This window comes from Theropithecus gelada, chromosome 11 (genome assembly GCF_003255815.1).
Source record: "Theropithecus gelada isolate Dixy chromosome 11, Tgel_1.0, whole genome shotgun sequence".
NCBI lineage: Eukaryota > Metazoa > Chordata > Mammalia > Primates > Cercopithecidae > Theropithecus > Theropithecus gelada.
Window position 1 is genome coordinate 108,338,946 of NC_037679.1, and position 14,764 is coordinate 108,353,709.

The window sequence follows — 14,764 nt, forward strand, 5'->3', positions numbered from 1 at the left end:
CATTTTTTAAATACACACACACACACACACACACACACACACACAGCCCTAGGAATGGAATTACTGAATCATATGGTAATTCTGTGTTTAACTTTTTGTTAACTGCCAAGCTGCTGTCCATTTTTTGTTTTTCACTTCCTTGTCAATACTTATTTTACCTTTTTCTTTTTTTAATGATAGCTCTCTTATTAGGTGTGAAGTGGTATGTTATTGTGGTTTCCATTTGCATTTTCCTAATGAGTAATTATGTTGAGTATCTTTTCATGTGCTTATTGGCCATTTGCATATTTTCTTTGGCAATGTGTCTAGTCAAGCCCTTTTCCCATTTTTGAATTGGTGTTTATTATTTTTCAGTTATAGGAATTATTTATATATTCTGTATATTAATTCAGATTTGCAAGTATTTTGTCCTATCTTGTGGATTGTCTTTTTCCTATCTTGAGAGTGCCCTTTAATGCATGCAAGTTTTTAATTTTGATGAAGTCCAATTTATCTGTTTTATCTTCGGTTTCCTGTGTTTCTGATATCATATCTAAGAAATCACTGTCAAATCCAACATTCTGAAGATTTTGCCTCAGTTTCCTGAGTAGCTGGGACTACAGGAATGCGTAATCATGCCTGGCTAGTTTTTGTATCTTTAGTAGGGATGGGGTTTTGCCCTGTTGGCCAGGCTTGTCTCCAATTCCTGATCTCAGGTGATTTGCCCACCTTGGCCTTGCAAAGTTCTGGGATTACAGGCGTGAGCCACTGTGCCCAGCCACTTTTAGTTAATTCTTGTATATTGGGTGAGGTATGGGTCCAACTTCATTCTACTGCATAAGAATATTTAGTCTGACTATCCAGTTTTTCCAATACCATTTGTTGAAAAGATTGTGCTTTCCTCACTGAATCACGTTTGGAATCTTGCCAAAATTCAATTGACCATATATGCAAAGGTTTATTTGTGGGTTCTCTATTCTATTCCATCAGTCTATCCTTATGCCAGTATTAAACTGTTTTGATTACTGTAACTTTTTAATTTTGAAATCAGGGAGTATGAGTCCTCCAACTTTCTTCTTATTTTTCAAGATTGTTTTGACCATTTAGGGTAACTTAAGATTCCATATAAACTTTAGGATCAGTTTTCCTATTTCTGCAGATAATGCCATTGAGTTTTAATAGGGATTGCTTTAATCTGTAGATCACTTTGGGTAGTGTTGTCACCTTTACAATATGTATTTTTTAAATAGAGACAGGGTCTTGCTATGTTGGCCAGATTGGTCTTGAAATCTTGGCCTCAAGCAATCCCCCCACCTTGGCCTCCCAAAGTGCTAGGATTATAGGCATAAGCCACCATGCTTGGACAATCTTTACACTATTAAGTTTTCTAAGCCATGAACATGAAGTGACTTTTTATTTATTCATTATTTTATTTATTCAATAAATAATTTATTTATTTTATTTATTCTTATTTAATTTCAGCAATGTTTTGCAGTTTTCATTGTACAAGTTTTCTGTCTCCTTGGTTAAACCTGTAAGTACTGTATTCTTTTTGATGCCATTGTCAATAGCTTCTATTTTAAGCAGAATTTTGATCTTTTTCCCCATGGTTACAATATGAAAGAAATATATTTTCTTCAAACGTATCCACTTTATTCTATCCTGTCTATTCATATTTGATCAGCATATTACCTATTACTACACCTATATTACTATTTAAAATGTTGACAAGAACTATAATGAGGGCCAGGTGCAGTGGCTCACACCTGTAGTCCCATCACTTTGGGAGGATGAGGCGGGTGGATCACCTGAGGTCTAGAGTTTGAGACCAGCCTGACCAACATGGAGAAACCCCATATCTACTAAAAATACAAAATTAGCTGGGCTTGGTGGCTCATGCCTGTAATGTAATCCCAGCTACTTGGGAGGCTGAGACAAGAGAATTGCTTGAACCCGGGAGGCGGAGATGCAATAAGCCGAGATCGCGCCATTGCACTCCAGCTGGGGTGACAGAGACTCTGTCTCAAAAAAAAAAAAAAAAAAGAAAAAAAGAACTGTAATGAATATAGAGTCCTATGCCCACCAATAAGGACTTCCATTCATACTGACTGGCAGCAAAATATGGAAGGTGACTGAATTTATAATTGCAGATATTTAGGTATTCCACACATGTTGATGAGCCAGCCTTGTTTGCAAGATATAAAAAGAAACATGTCATAAAATATTGCATATTTATTCCATTAAGCATTTTTGTCTTCATTTATGCAATATCAGAAAATGTTGCTAAAAATCAAGATTTTTACACAATTTTAGTTCTAGTGAAATTATAGCAAAATTAGGCAACTTTTCTATAGATAATTATAGTTCTTAGGTAGTTTATTTTTCCCACAACTTTCCATTTTGATTAACTTCATTGTGTTGTAATACTTAGAGTTGTCGAAAACACTGTTAAGGTATATTTAGTTTTAAAAAAATGAATGAGGATATTTACATACTGTGTTCACACTGTAATGTGGTCCATATTTTAAGTTATTCTCTCTGAAAATACCTCACTTTCATTAATCACTCTCATACTGAGATTTCCACAATTTCTAAAAACAATACTTAGATTCATGTAGTATTTCTTACATTCTTTCAAAATTTTCATTTTGTTTTGCCATAAAACAACATAATATGTGGCACTGTCCTAATAATTGCCTGTGTATTTTATTGTGTGCAGATGATGTTTTGCAATAAATAATTGACTCTTCATTTAATAAACAATACAAGATTGCAGGGTTCTATGGTTTGAATATGTGTCCCAAAGTTCATGTGTTGGAAACTTAATTTCCAATCCAACAATGTTGAGACGTGGAAACTTTAAGATGTAATTAGGTCATGAGAGTTCTGCCCTCATGAAGTGTGATGCTATTATATCAGGAGTGGGTTGGTTATTGAAGGAATGAGTTCCTGATAAAAGGATAAGTTTGATCTCTCTCTCTCTCTCTCGCTCTCTCAATGTCTGCATATGCTCTCTTGCCCTCTGCCATCCAGCATTGGATGATGTAGCCAGAATGCCCTCAACAGATGAGGACCCCTTTATCTTAGACATCCCAGCCTTCAAAACTGTGACAAATAAATCTCTGTTCTTTATAAATTCCTTAGTCTCAGGCATCCTGTTATTGCATCCCAAAATGGACTAAAAGAGAAAATTCGTACTAGAAGTAGGATTGTTGTTATAAAGTGACTTTTAAACTGAGTAATGGGTAGAGGCTGAAAGAATTTGGAGAAGCAGGTCAGAAAGGGCTTAGATTTCCATGAATGGAGTTTTAAAGGCAATTCTAGTGAGGGCTCAGAAGAAGCTGAGCTTTTGGGAGATCCTAAATCTTAGGGATTATTTAGGTGGTGTGATCAGAATACTGGTAAAAATATGGATGGTAAATGCCATTCTGATAATATCTTAGATGGAACTGAGGAAGAAGGTACTGGAACCTGGAGTAAACGCCACCCTTTTTATATTAGTCTGTTCTCATGCTGCTAAAAGAACTGTCTGAGAATGGGTAATTTATAAAGGAAAGAGGTTTAATTGACTCACTGTTCCACATGGCTGGGGAAGCCTCAGGAAACTTACAATCATGGTGGAAGGGGAAGCAAACATGTCCTACTTCACATGATGGCAGCAAGAAGTATGAGCAAAGGGAGGGGGAAGTTTTTTTGTTTTTGTTTTTGTTTTTTTTAAATGAAACCATCAGATCTCATGAGAACTCACTATCACAAGAACAGCATGAGGGTAACCTCCCCCATGATTCAATTACTTCCCACCAGGTCCCTCCAACAACATGTGGGGATTATGGAAACCAGAATTCAATATGAGATTTAGGTGGGGACACAGTAAAACCATATCATTCTTCCCCTGGCCCCTCCCAAATCTCATCCTCACATTTCAAAACACAATCATACCCTTCCAACAGTCCCCCAAATTCTTAACTCATTCCATCATTAACTCAAAAGTCCCAGTCCAAAGTCTCATCTGAGACAAGGCAAATCCCTTCCACCTATGAATCCTTAACTTTACTTCCTAGATACAATGGGGGTACAGTCACTGGGTAAATATACCTGTTCCAAAGGGAAGAAATTGGCCAAAACAAAGGGGCTACAGGTCCCATGCAAGTCCAAAATCCAACAGGGCAGTCATTAAACCTTAAAGTTCTAAAATGATCTCCTTTGACTCCATATCTCACATCCAGGTCATGCTGATACAAGAGGTGGGCTCCCAAATGACCTTAGGAAGCTCTGTCCCTGTGGTTTTGCAGGGTATAGCCCCCCTCCCAGCTGCTTTCATAACTGGCATTGAGTTTCTGTGGCTTTTCTAGGCACACAGTGAAAGCTGTCAGTAGATCTACTATTCTGGGGTCTGGAGGATGGTGACCCTCTTCTCACAGCTCCACTAGGCAGTGCCCCAGTGGGGACTCTGTGTGGCAGCTCCAACCCCACATTTCCCTTCTGCATTGCCCTAGCAGAGGGTCTCCATGAGGGCTCCACCCCTGCCACAGACTTCTGCCTGGACATCCAGGTATTTCCACACATCCTCTGAAATGTAGGCGGAGGTGCCTAAACCTTAAAGCTTTTTTTCTGAGATGATCTTGGTTCACTGCAACCTCCACTTCCTGGTTCAAGTGATTATCTTGCCTCAGCCCCACAAGTAGCTATGATTACAGGCACTGCCACCATGCCTGGGTAAGTTTTGTATTTTTAGGAGAGACAGGGTTTCATCATGTTGGCCAGGCTGGTCTCAAACTCCTCACCTCACGTGATCCACCTACCCAAACCTCAATTCTTGACTTCTGTGCACCCGCAAGCCCAACACCACATGTAAGCCACCAAGGCTTGGGGTGTGCAACCCTCTGAAGCAATGGCCTGAGCTGTACTTTGGCCCCTTTTAGCCACAGCTGGAGCTGAAGCAGCTGGGGCTCACGAAACCATGTCCTGAAGCTACATAGAGCAGTGTGGTCCTGGCCTGGCCCATGAAACGACTTTTCCCTCCTATGCCTCCAGGCCTATGATGGGATGGGCTGCCTCAAAAGTCTCTGACATGCCCTGGAGACATTTTCCCCATTGTCATCGTGATTAACATTCAGCTTCTCATTACTTATGCAAATTTCTGCAGCTGGCTTGAATTTCTCCCCAGAAAATGAGGTTTCCTTTTCTTTCTCATCTTTAGGCTACAAATATTCCAAACTTTTATGTTCTGCTTCCTCTTTTTATTTGTTTTTTTGAGATGGACTTTTGCTCTTATTGTCCAGGCTGGAGTGCAATGGAGCAATCTTGGTTCACTGCAACCTCTGCCTCCTAGGTTCAAGCAATTCTCCTGCCTCAGCCTCCCGAGTGGCTAGGATTACAAGTGTACGCCAACATGCCCAGCAAATTTTTGTATTTTTAATAGAGGTTCAAAATGGGGTTTCACCATGTTGGCCAGGCTGGTCTCAAACTCCTGACCTCAGGTGATCCACCTGCCTTGGCCTCCCAAAGTGCTGGGATTACAGGTATGAACCACTGTGCCCAGCCATTCTGCTTCCTCTTGAATACTTTGCCACTTAGAAATTTCTTTCACCAGATACCCTAAATCATCTCTCTCAAGCTTAAAGTTCCCCAGATCTCTAGGGCAGGGGCAAAATGCCACCAGTCCTTTTGCTAAAGTATATCAAGAATCACCTTTATTCCAATTCCTAACAAGTTACTTGTCTCCATCTGAGATCACCTCAGCCTGGACTTCATTGTCCATATCACTATCGTCAAAGCCATTAAACAAGTCTCTAGGAAGTTCCAAACTTTCCCACATTTTTCTGTCTTTCTTTGAGCCCTCTAAACTGTTCCAACTTCTGCCTGTTACCCAGTTCCAAAGTTACTTCCACATTTTCAGGTATCTTCACAGCAGCATCCCACTCTCTGCAGTACCAATTTACTCTATTAGTCCGTTCTTGCACTGCTGTAAAGAATTGCTCGAGACTGGGTAATTTATAAAAGAAAGAGGTTTAATTGACTCACAGTTCCACATGCCTGGGGAGGCCACAGGAAACATTACTTTTAATGGCAAAAACCCCAATTACTTTCGAACCAGCATAATACAATCACAGTGGAACAGTAAGCAAACACCATCGAGAGATTGAGACCATCCTGGCCAAATGGTGAAACATCATCTCTACTAAAAATACAAAAATAAGCTGGGCAGGGTGGCACACGCCTGTAGTCCCAGCCACTTGGGAGGCTGAGGCAGGAGAATGACTTGAACCTGGGAGGTGGGGATTGCAGTGAGCCAAGATCGCGCCACTGCACTCCAGCCTGGCAACAGAGTGAGACTCCATGTCAAAAAAAAAAAAGTGGAAAATATGTGCTACATCCCTGGAGGCCCAGCCCCATGCCCTCAAGTGTGCCCAGGATATGGGGCATGGAGGCAAAGATTATTCTCCAGCTTTAAGACTTAATGTTGTTTTTTCCTGTTAGATTTTGGACTTACCTGGGAGCTGTTACCCCTTTCTTTATGGCTATTTCTCCCTTTTTGAAGGGGAATGTCTATCTTACACCTGTCCCACCACTGTATTTTAGAAGCATGCTACTTGTTAATTTCACAGGCTCACAGCTGGAAAAGAATTTGCCACAGAATGAATTGTGCCTTGAGTCTCACTCATAGATGAGTCAGATGAGACTCTGGACTTTTTTTTTTAAAGCAAGCTCTCACAAGTCTTCCTTCCTTCCTTCCTTCTTCCTTCTTTCTTTTCTTTCCTTCCTTCTTCCTTTCCTTTCCTCTTTCTTTCCTTCCTTCTCTCCTCCCTTCCTTCCTCCTTTCTCTCTCTCTCTCTTTCCTTTTCTTTTTTTTCCTTTTCTTTCTTTCCTTTCCTTTCCCTCCCTCCCTCCCTCTCCTTCCCTCCCTCCCTCCCTCTCTCTCTGTCTCTCTCTCTTTCTTTCTTTCCTTCTTTCCTTCTTTTTATTTGAGACAGACTTTTGCTCTTGTTGCCCAGGCTAGAGTGCAATGGCGCAATCTCGGCTCATTGTAACTTCTGCCTTCTGGGTTCAAGTGATTCTCCTGCCTCAGCCGCCAGAGTAGCTGGGATTACACGCATGCGCCACCACAGCCGGCTAATTTTTTATTTTAGCACAGATGGGGTTTCTCCATGTTGGGCAGGCTGGTCTCGAACTCCCAACCTCAGGTGATCCTCCCACCTCAGCCTCCCAAAATGCTGGGATTACAGGGGTGAGCCACCGTGCCCAGCCTTCGCAAGTTTCATAAAAGAAAAATTTTGCATCATTTACTTTTCACCAATCTGTCTGGCATGCTTCTAATGATATCAGAATCACCTGGATCAATGTACACCTGGATCAGTGTGCACATACTCTGCAGTATTTTCTGCACACTGTGTCCAATTCAATATTATTGCCACTGTAGTAACGGACACCAGTTTTGGCCAACATGGCACAGTACCCTATTTTGGATTTCCTCAAAGTGGGGCAGTTGTTGGCGAGCATGACCAGTTTAACTTTGCCTTGTCTGATCACCTTCAGAGTCTGCTTGTACCCCAGCACATACTTTCCACCTTTTTTTTTTTTGACATGGAGTCTCACTCCGTTGCGAGGCTGGAGTACAGTGGCGTGATCTCGGCTCACTGCAATCCCCACCTCTGGGTTCAAGCCATTCTCCTGCCTCGGCCTCCCAAGTGACTGGGACTACGGGCACGTGTCACCCTGCCCAGCTTATTTTTGTATTTTTAGTAGAGCTGGGGCTTCACTATGTTGGCCAGGATGGTCTCGATCTCTTGACCTTGTGATCTGCCTGCCTCGGCCTCCCAAAGTGCTGGGATTACAGGCATGAGCCATGGTGCCCGGCCTACTTTCCACTTTTCATAATGAGTTGGAGCCTAGAGTTGATTGACACCAAGGACTTTTTCATCTTTTTTAGAAGCCACTATCTTTCTGTCTTAGGTGTGGGATGACTCCCAACCAAGAGCAGCTTCAGGGCTAGGTGTGGTGTCTCACACCTAAAAAAAAAAAAAATTAGCTGGGCATGGTGGTGCATACCTGTAATAACAGCTACTCAAGAGGCTGAGGCATAAGAATCACTTGAACCCTTGGGGCAGAGGTTGCAGTGAGTTGAGATTGTGCCACTGTACTCCAGCCTGGGTGACAGAGCAAGACTCTGTCTCAAAAAAACAAAAACAACATAAAAACAAAAACTGTACAGAATAAAAGTGAGTAGACTTCTCTCAAGCATTAACTACCTAAAATCTGTGAAAAGGATATCATATAATTTTTATTTAATGGAAAATTAATCACTAATCAAAGCAAGAAATTGATAAATGGTAACTCCCTCAAATCTTCAACAAAACCAGTCAGTTGAAATCCCTGTGCCCTTAGTCCATTTTGTGATGCTGTAACAGGATACCTGGGGGGCAATAATTTATAAAGAACAGATTTATTTCTTACAGATCTGGAGGCCGGGAAGTCTAAGGTTGAGGGGCCCCCATTTGGCAAGGGCCTTCTTGCTGCATCATTCCAGGTGGAAGGTGGAAGGGCAAGAAATCATATGCACATATGCATATTGAGAGAGAGAGAGGTCCAACTTTTTTTTTTTTTTTTTGAGACAGAGTCTTACTTTGTTGCCTACTATTAAAAGAGCCAATCTACTCCCAAGATAACAGCATTAATTCATTTATAAGGGCAGAGCCTTCATGACCTAATCAGCTCTTGAAGGTCTCACCTGTCAACATTGTTGCATTGGGGATTAAATTTCCAACAATGAATATGAAATTTGGGGGACATATTCAAACTATAACATTCTGTCCCTGGCCCCCCAAATTTATGTCCTCATATGCAAAATACATTCATTCCATCCCAATAGCGTCAAAGTCTTAACTTATTCCAACACTAACTCAAAAGTCCAGAGTCTCAGGCACGGTGGCTCATTCCTATAATCCCAGCACTTTGGGAGGCTGAGGTAGGAGGATCACTTGAGCTCAGGAGTTCAAGACCAGCCTGGGCAACATGGCAAAATCCCATCTCTTAAAAAAAAAAGGGTCAGGTGCAGTGGCTTATGCCTGTAATCCCAGTACTTTGGGAGGCCGAGGCGGGTGGATCATGAGGTCAGGAGATCGAGACCATCCCGGCTAACACAGGGAAACCCTGTCTCTACTAAAAATACAAAAAATTAGCCGGGTGTGGTGGTGAGGGCCTGTAGTCTCAACTACTCAGGAGGCTGAGGCGGGAGAATGGTGTGAACCTAGGAGGTGGAGTTTGCAGTGAGCCAAGATGGCGCCACTGCACTCCAATCTGGGTGACAGAGGAAGGCTCTGTCTCAAAAAAAAAAAAAAAAAAAGGTCCAGAGTCTCACCTGGCATCCTGGCTCTGCCCTGAAAAGCTTTGCATTATGGGAACTCCTTTCCTTCTCACTCCCTGGCCATCTTAGGCAGCTGCTCATTTAAAAATTTCTTTTGTGGGGACCAGGACAGAGGTCCCTCTTACCTAGCTAAAATTGCAATACCAGTTCTATACTTTTCAGTGAGTACTAGTTCAATATCTTCTAATACGAACCATTTCACCTATTTAGGTAGCCTATCTATGTTGGAAGATGGTTATGATGCCCTTTCCCTTCTCTAATTACTTCCTGTATTAGTTTCTTATCGCTGGGTAGCACATTACTACAAACTTAGTAACAAAACAACACACATTTATAATCTCACAGCTTTTGTGGGTCAGGAGTTTGGACCATAGGTGTATCTTCTGCTCAGGGTCTCAGAGGCTGCAATGAAGGTATCACCTGGGCTGTATTTTCATCTGGGGGCTTGGCTGGAGAAAAATCTACGTTCATTCAGTTTGTTGGCAGCTTTTATTTCCTCAGGACCATATGACTGGGGGACCGGCCTTTTTTTTTTTTGCTCGTGGTTGTCTGGAGCCTGCTCTCAGGTCCTAGAGGTCACCCAAAGAACCTACAGGCCACTTGTGGTAACCTTCCATATGGGCTTCTTCCACATGGCTGCTTTCTTCATCAAGCAAGCAAGGAAGAGTTCTCTCCTCAGGGAGGATCCAGCTTCTTTTCAAAGGGCTTTTACCAGATTAAGTCAGGTCCACCCAAGGTAATATCTCTTTTGGTTAATCCCAAATCAATTCATTTGGTTCTTTATTACATCTGCAAAATTCTTGGCTAGAAGCAAGTTACAGGTTCTGCCCTCGCTCAAGGGAAGAGGATTATAGTGTGATCACCAGAAGGTGAGGATCATGGAGGTCATCTTCCTATTCTCAAGAGTTGTTTCTTAAGATTTTCCAAATTTGCCTATGTAACACCTCATTCAACTCTGCAAGTTGGAGGACAATAATAAAATTGATCAGGTTGTTGTTGATTCATCTCCTCTCTTAACGGGAGTGTTGGGAGTGCTGATAGAAACTGTTCAAGCTGAGCTATGTATTAGTACTACTCTTACAAGTACTAATTACTATTACTATTACTCTTAGATAATATTTATTGGGCCATCACTATATATCCAGTACTACTCCAAGTATTTTACCAGAATTTAGTCTTTATGATAACCTTAAGAGATCAGGGATATATATAAATTTTTTTAATTTTTTTGAGACAAAGTCTCTCACTTTGTTGCCTAGGCTGGAGTGCAGTGGCATGATTTTGGCTCACTGCAACCTCCACCTCCCAAGTTCAAGCGATTCTCCTGCCTCAGCCTCCCGAGGAGCTGGGATTATAGGCACCCGCCAGTACGCCCAGCTATTTTTTTGTATTTTTTGTAGAGATGGGGTTTCACCATGTTGGCCAGTCTGGTCTCAAACTCCTGACCTCAAGATTTGCCCGCCTCAGCCTCCCAAAGTACTGGGATTACAGGCATGAGCCACCGTGCCTGGCCATAAATTTTTTATTTTTATTTTAGAGACAATCTTACTCTATTACCCTTGGAATGCAGTGGTCCAATCTCCACTCACTGCAACCTCCACCTCCCAAGCTCAAGCGATCCTCCCACCTCAGCCTCTCATGTTGCTGAGACCAGAGGTATGCACCACCACACTGGGCTAATTTTCATATTAATTAATTAATTTGTTTATTTTTGATACCGAGTCTCACTCTGCTGCTCAGACTTGAGTGCAGTGGCGCTATCTTGGCTCACTGAAACCTCTCCCTCCTAGGTTCAAGTGATTCTCCTGCTTCAGCCTCCCGAGTAGCTGGGATTACAGGGGTGCGCCACCACACCTGGCTAACTTCTGTATTTTTAGTAGAGACGGTGTTTCACCATGTTGGCCAGGCCGGTTGTGAACGCCTGACTTCAAGTGATACACCCACCTTGGCCTCCCAAAGTTCTGGGATCACAGGCGTGAGCCACTGTGCCCGGCCTAATTTTTGTAGAAACTTGTTTCACCATGTTGCCCAGGCTGGTCTGGAACTCCTAGGCTCAAGTGATCCACCTGCCTTGGCCTCCCAAAGTGCTGGGATTATAGGCATGAGCTGTGCTCACCCGGGAGGGCTATTTTTATCATCCCCATTTTATAGACTGGGAAACATTTGCATAGAGAATTTCAGGACACTAAACAAGTAAGAGGTAGAGTCAAGGTTTCAATTCAGGTAGTAAGCCTTCAGAACCTGAGAGCACTAGATTAAGCCTCCCGTTGTATTATTTTATACTTAGAAACTTTAGTTTTCCATTTCAATGGCTTCTTGTTGGAGTTTATGCTGTTTTTCTTTTCTTTTCTTTTTTTTTGATATGGAGTCTTGCCCTTGTTGCCCAGGCCGGAGTGCAGTGGTGTGATCACAGCTTACTGCAACCTCTGCCTCCTGGTTCAAGCAATTCTCCTGCTTCAGCCTCCCAAGTAGCTGGGATTACAGGACCAACACATTTTGTATTTTTGTATTTTTAGTAAAGACGAGGTTTCAACATGTTGGTCAGTCTGGTCTCAAACTCCTGACCTCAGGTGGTCCACCTATCTCGGCTTCCCAAAGTGCTGGGATTACAGGTGAGCCACTGCTCCTGGCCTATGCTGTTTCTTCAAAAGTTCTGTTTTCCTTGTTCAGTTGCTACAAGTGAAATATATTGGTTTATATTTATTATTTTAGTTTAGGTTTTTTATTTATTTATTTTTTGGTGAGACAGGTTCTATGATCCTACTTTAGCACTTTTTCCTAGGACATGATATTTAGCCTGTATCATTTTAGCCTATATATACCAATAAAAACATAATGGTAGATAAAATATGAAAATCCTTTTGTACTAACTGGTAAGTAGCTGCCCCACCCTACCAAACCCTTCCTACCACCCGGTCGGGCTCAGTTCCCAGCTGAAGAGCCTCTGGACCTCTTCAAGATCCTACAACTAAAGGATTAACACCTGACAGAGTGTGTGTGCGTGTGTGTGCGTGTGTGTGTGCGCGCGCGCGCGCGCGCGCGCATGGGGGGGGTGGGGGGTGGGGCGTCTTCAAGCCTGCTTCCATTCTGATTGGTCAGTGATATAGGGATTGATAAGTATTTTGAATGTGATCCTACCTGGAAGTCTAAGTCAAGCTTTTTCATTCTTCATGGTTTCTGTATTTTCTAACTTGAATACTTTTGTACTTAGTCTGACAGCCACTTTAAGTTCTGTATCATAAGTCAGGTCAAGTATCACTTCCTCTGTGAAGTTTTCCCATATACTATGAAGAAGATTTAGGTTCTCTCATTTTAGAATTTTTTTATGCTTAAGACATACCACCAAAATATTAATGATCTCATAATGTTTACCTGTATTCATGACTCTTTCCCCATGAGAAACAGTGTCATTTCCTTCGGGCATCCCCAATGCCTAGAATAGTTTGTGAGACATTATAAATATTGTACTTGTTGAACAAATCAATGAATAGTTGATTAGGTTAACCAGCGGGTTGCATGGCTGAAGAGACTGTAAGTGTGGTTGAGGATATTTGAGGAGATTCAAATCCAATAAAATTGTCTAGTTGGAGTCTTCAGGAGGCAAGTCTAGAATATGAGCATATCTAAGAAAACTGATAAATTCGTGGTTATGTTGAATTATTCTTCCATTTGCTATTAGCATAGATAATCAAGAATAGACTATTATAGGCCAGGTGTGGTGGCTCATGCCTGTAATCCCAGCACTCTGGGAGGCCGAGGTGGGCAGATTACCTGAGGCCAGGAGTTCGAGACCAGCCTGGCCAACATGGCAAAAACCCATCGCTACTGAAAATAGAAAAAATTAGCTGGACATGGCAGAGCGTGCCTGTAGTCCCAGCTACTCAGGAGGCTGAAGCAGGAGAATCGCTGAACCTGGGAGGCAGAGGTTGCAGTGAGCTGAGATAGTGCCATGGCACTCCAGCCTGGGCAACAGGGCAAGATTGTCTTTAAAAAAAAAAAAAAGAAGGCGGCGGCCAGGTATGGTGACTCGCACCTGTAATCCCAGCACTTTGGGAGGCCAAGGCAGGTGGATCATGAGGTCAGGAGTTTGAGACCAGTCTAGCCAAGCTAGTGAATAGTGAAATCCTGTCTCTACTAAAACTACAAAAATTAGCCGGGCATGGTGGTGGGTGCTGGTAATTTCAGCTATTCGGGAGGCTGAGGCAGGAGAATTGCTTGAACCCGGGAGGCGGTGGTTGCAGTGAGCCAATATCATACCATTGCACTCTAGCCTGGGCAACAGAGCAAGACTCTGTCTTAAAAAAAAAAAAAAAAAAAAAGACTATTATAAAAATGATTATTTTTTATATGCTTACAGAAGACATACAAAGAGAAACATAATTGGCTCTATTATTCTGATCCAATTTCTCTTATTATTATGCAGTGTAACATTTAATACCAATATTTATAATTTTCTGAGCATCTATTTATAATTGAGCACTGATGTACTATGAAAATTATAATAAATCATAATTGAGCATCTATAATTTATTGAGTGTATCCTAAGGACTGTGCTAAGGACGTTACAACATTTAGCGATTAAACAATGCAAATTTAATTGTGTTATATTCTGACTTAAAACCTTTTAAATGATTCCTCATTGCTGTCCCAATAAGCTCCAACTTTTAGGCAAGAAATTAATTAAATCATTTATCATGATAGAGATGACCTCTTCTAGGAAGGCTTTTTTAATTCTATAGGTCTGGATTCGGTGATATTTCTTTTTTCTTTCCTTTTTTTTTTTTTTTTTTTGGACGGGGTTCTCCCTTTTTTCCCCGGGTGGGAGGGGGGGGGGGGGTTTTGGGTTTCTTCAACCCTTTGCCCCCGGGTTCAAGCGATTCTCCTGCTTCCGCCTCCCCCGTAAGTGGGGATTCAGGGCACGTCCCCCCAAACCGGGTTATTTTTTTTTTTTTTTTGTATTTTTAGTAGAGGCAGGGTTTCACCATGTTAGCCAGGATGGTCTCGATCTCTTGACCTCGTGATCTGCCTGCCTCGGCCTCCCAAAGTGGGATTACAGGCATGAGCCACCGCACCTGGCCCTAGGTGATATTTCTAAAGGCCACTTTATATTTTAAGTAAATTGAACGGTTCCAGTTATAAAAATAAGTATTAACAACCCTATTCTAATTTCTTATTAGTTACAAAAATTTCCTGTTCACTTTTTTGTCTTCTCCACTAGAGTACAGATTTCTTGAGGATAGGCACCTAACAGGTCTACAACACAGTGATTGCTAAATAAATACTGAACTAATACATTAATATAATGAGAAGTTACATTTAAAAAACCCACGCGGTACCATCTAATATTATTTTCAGGCTCTTCTTGCTTGCAAAACATATGCACATTTATTCTTTTTTTTTTTTTTTTTTTTTTTTTTTTTT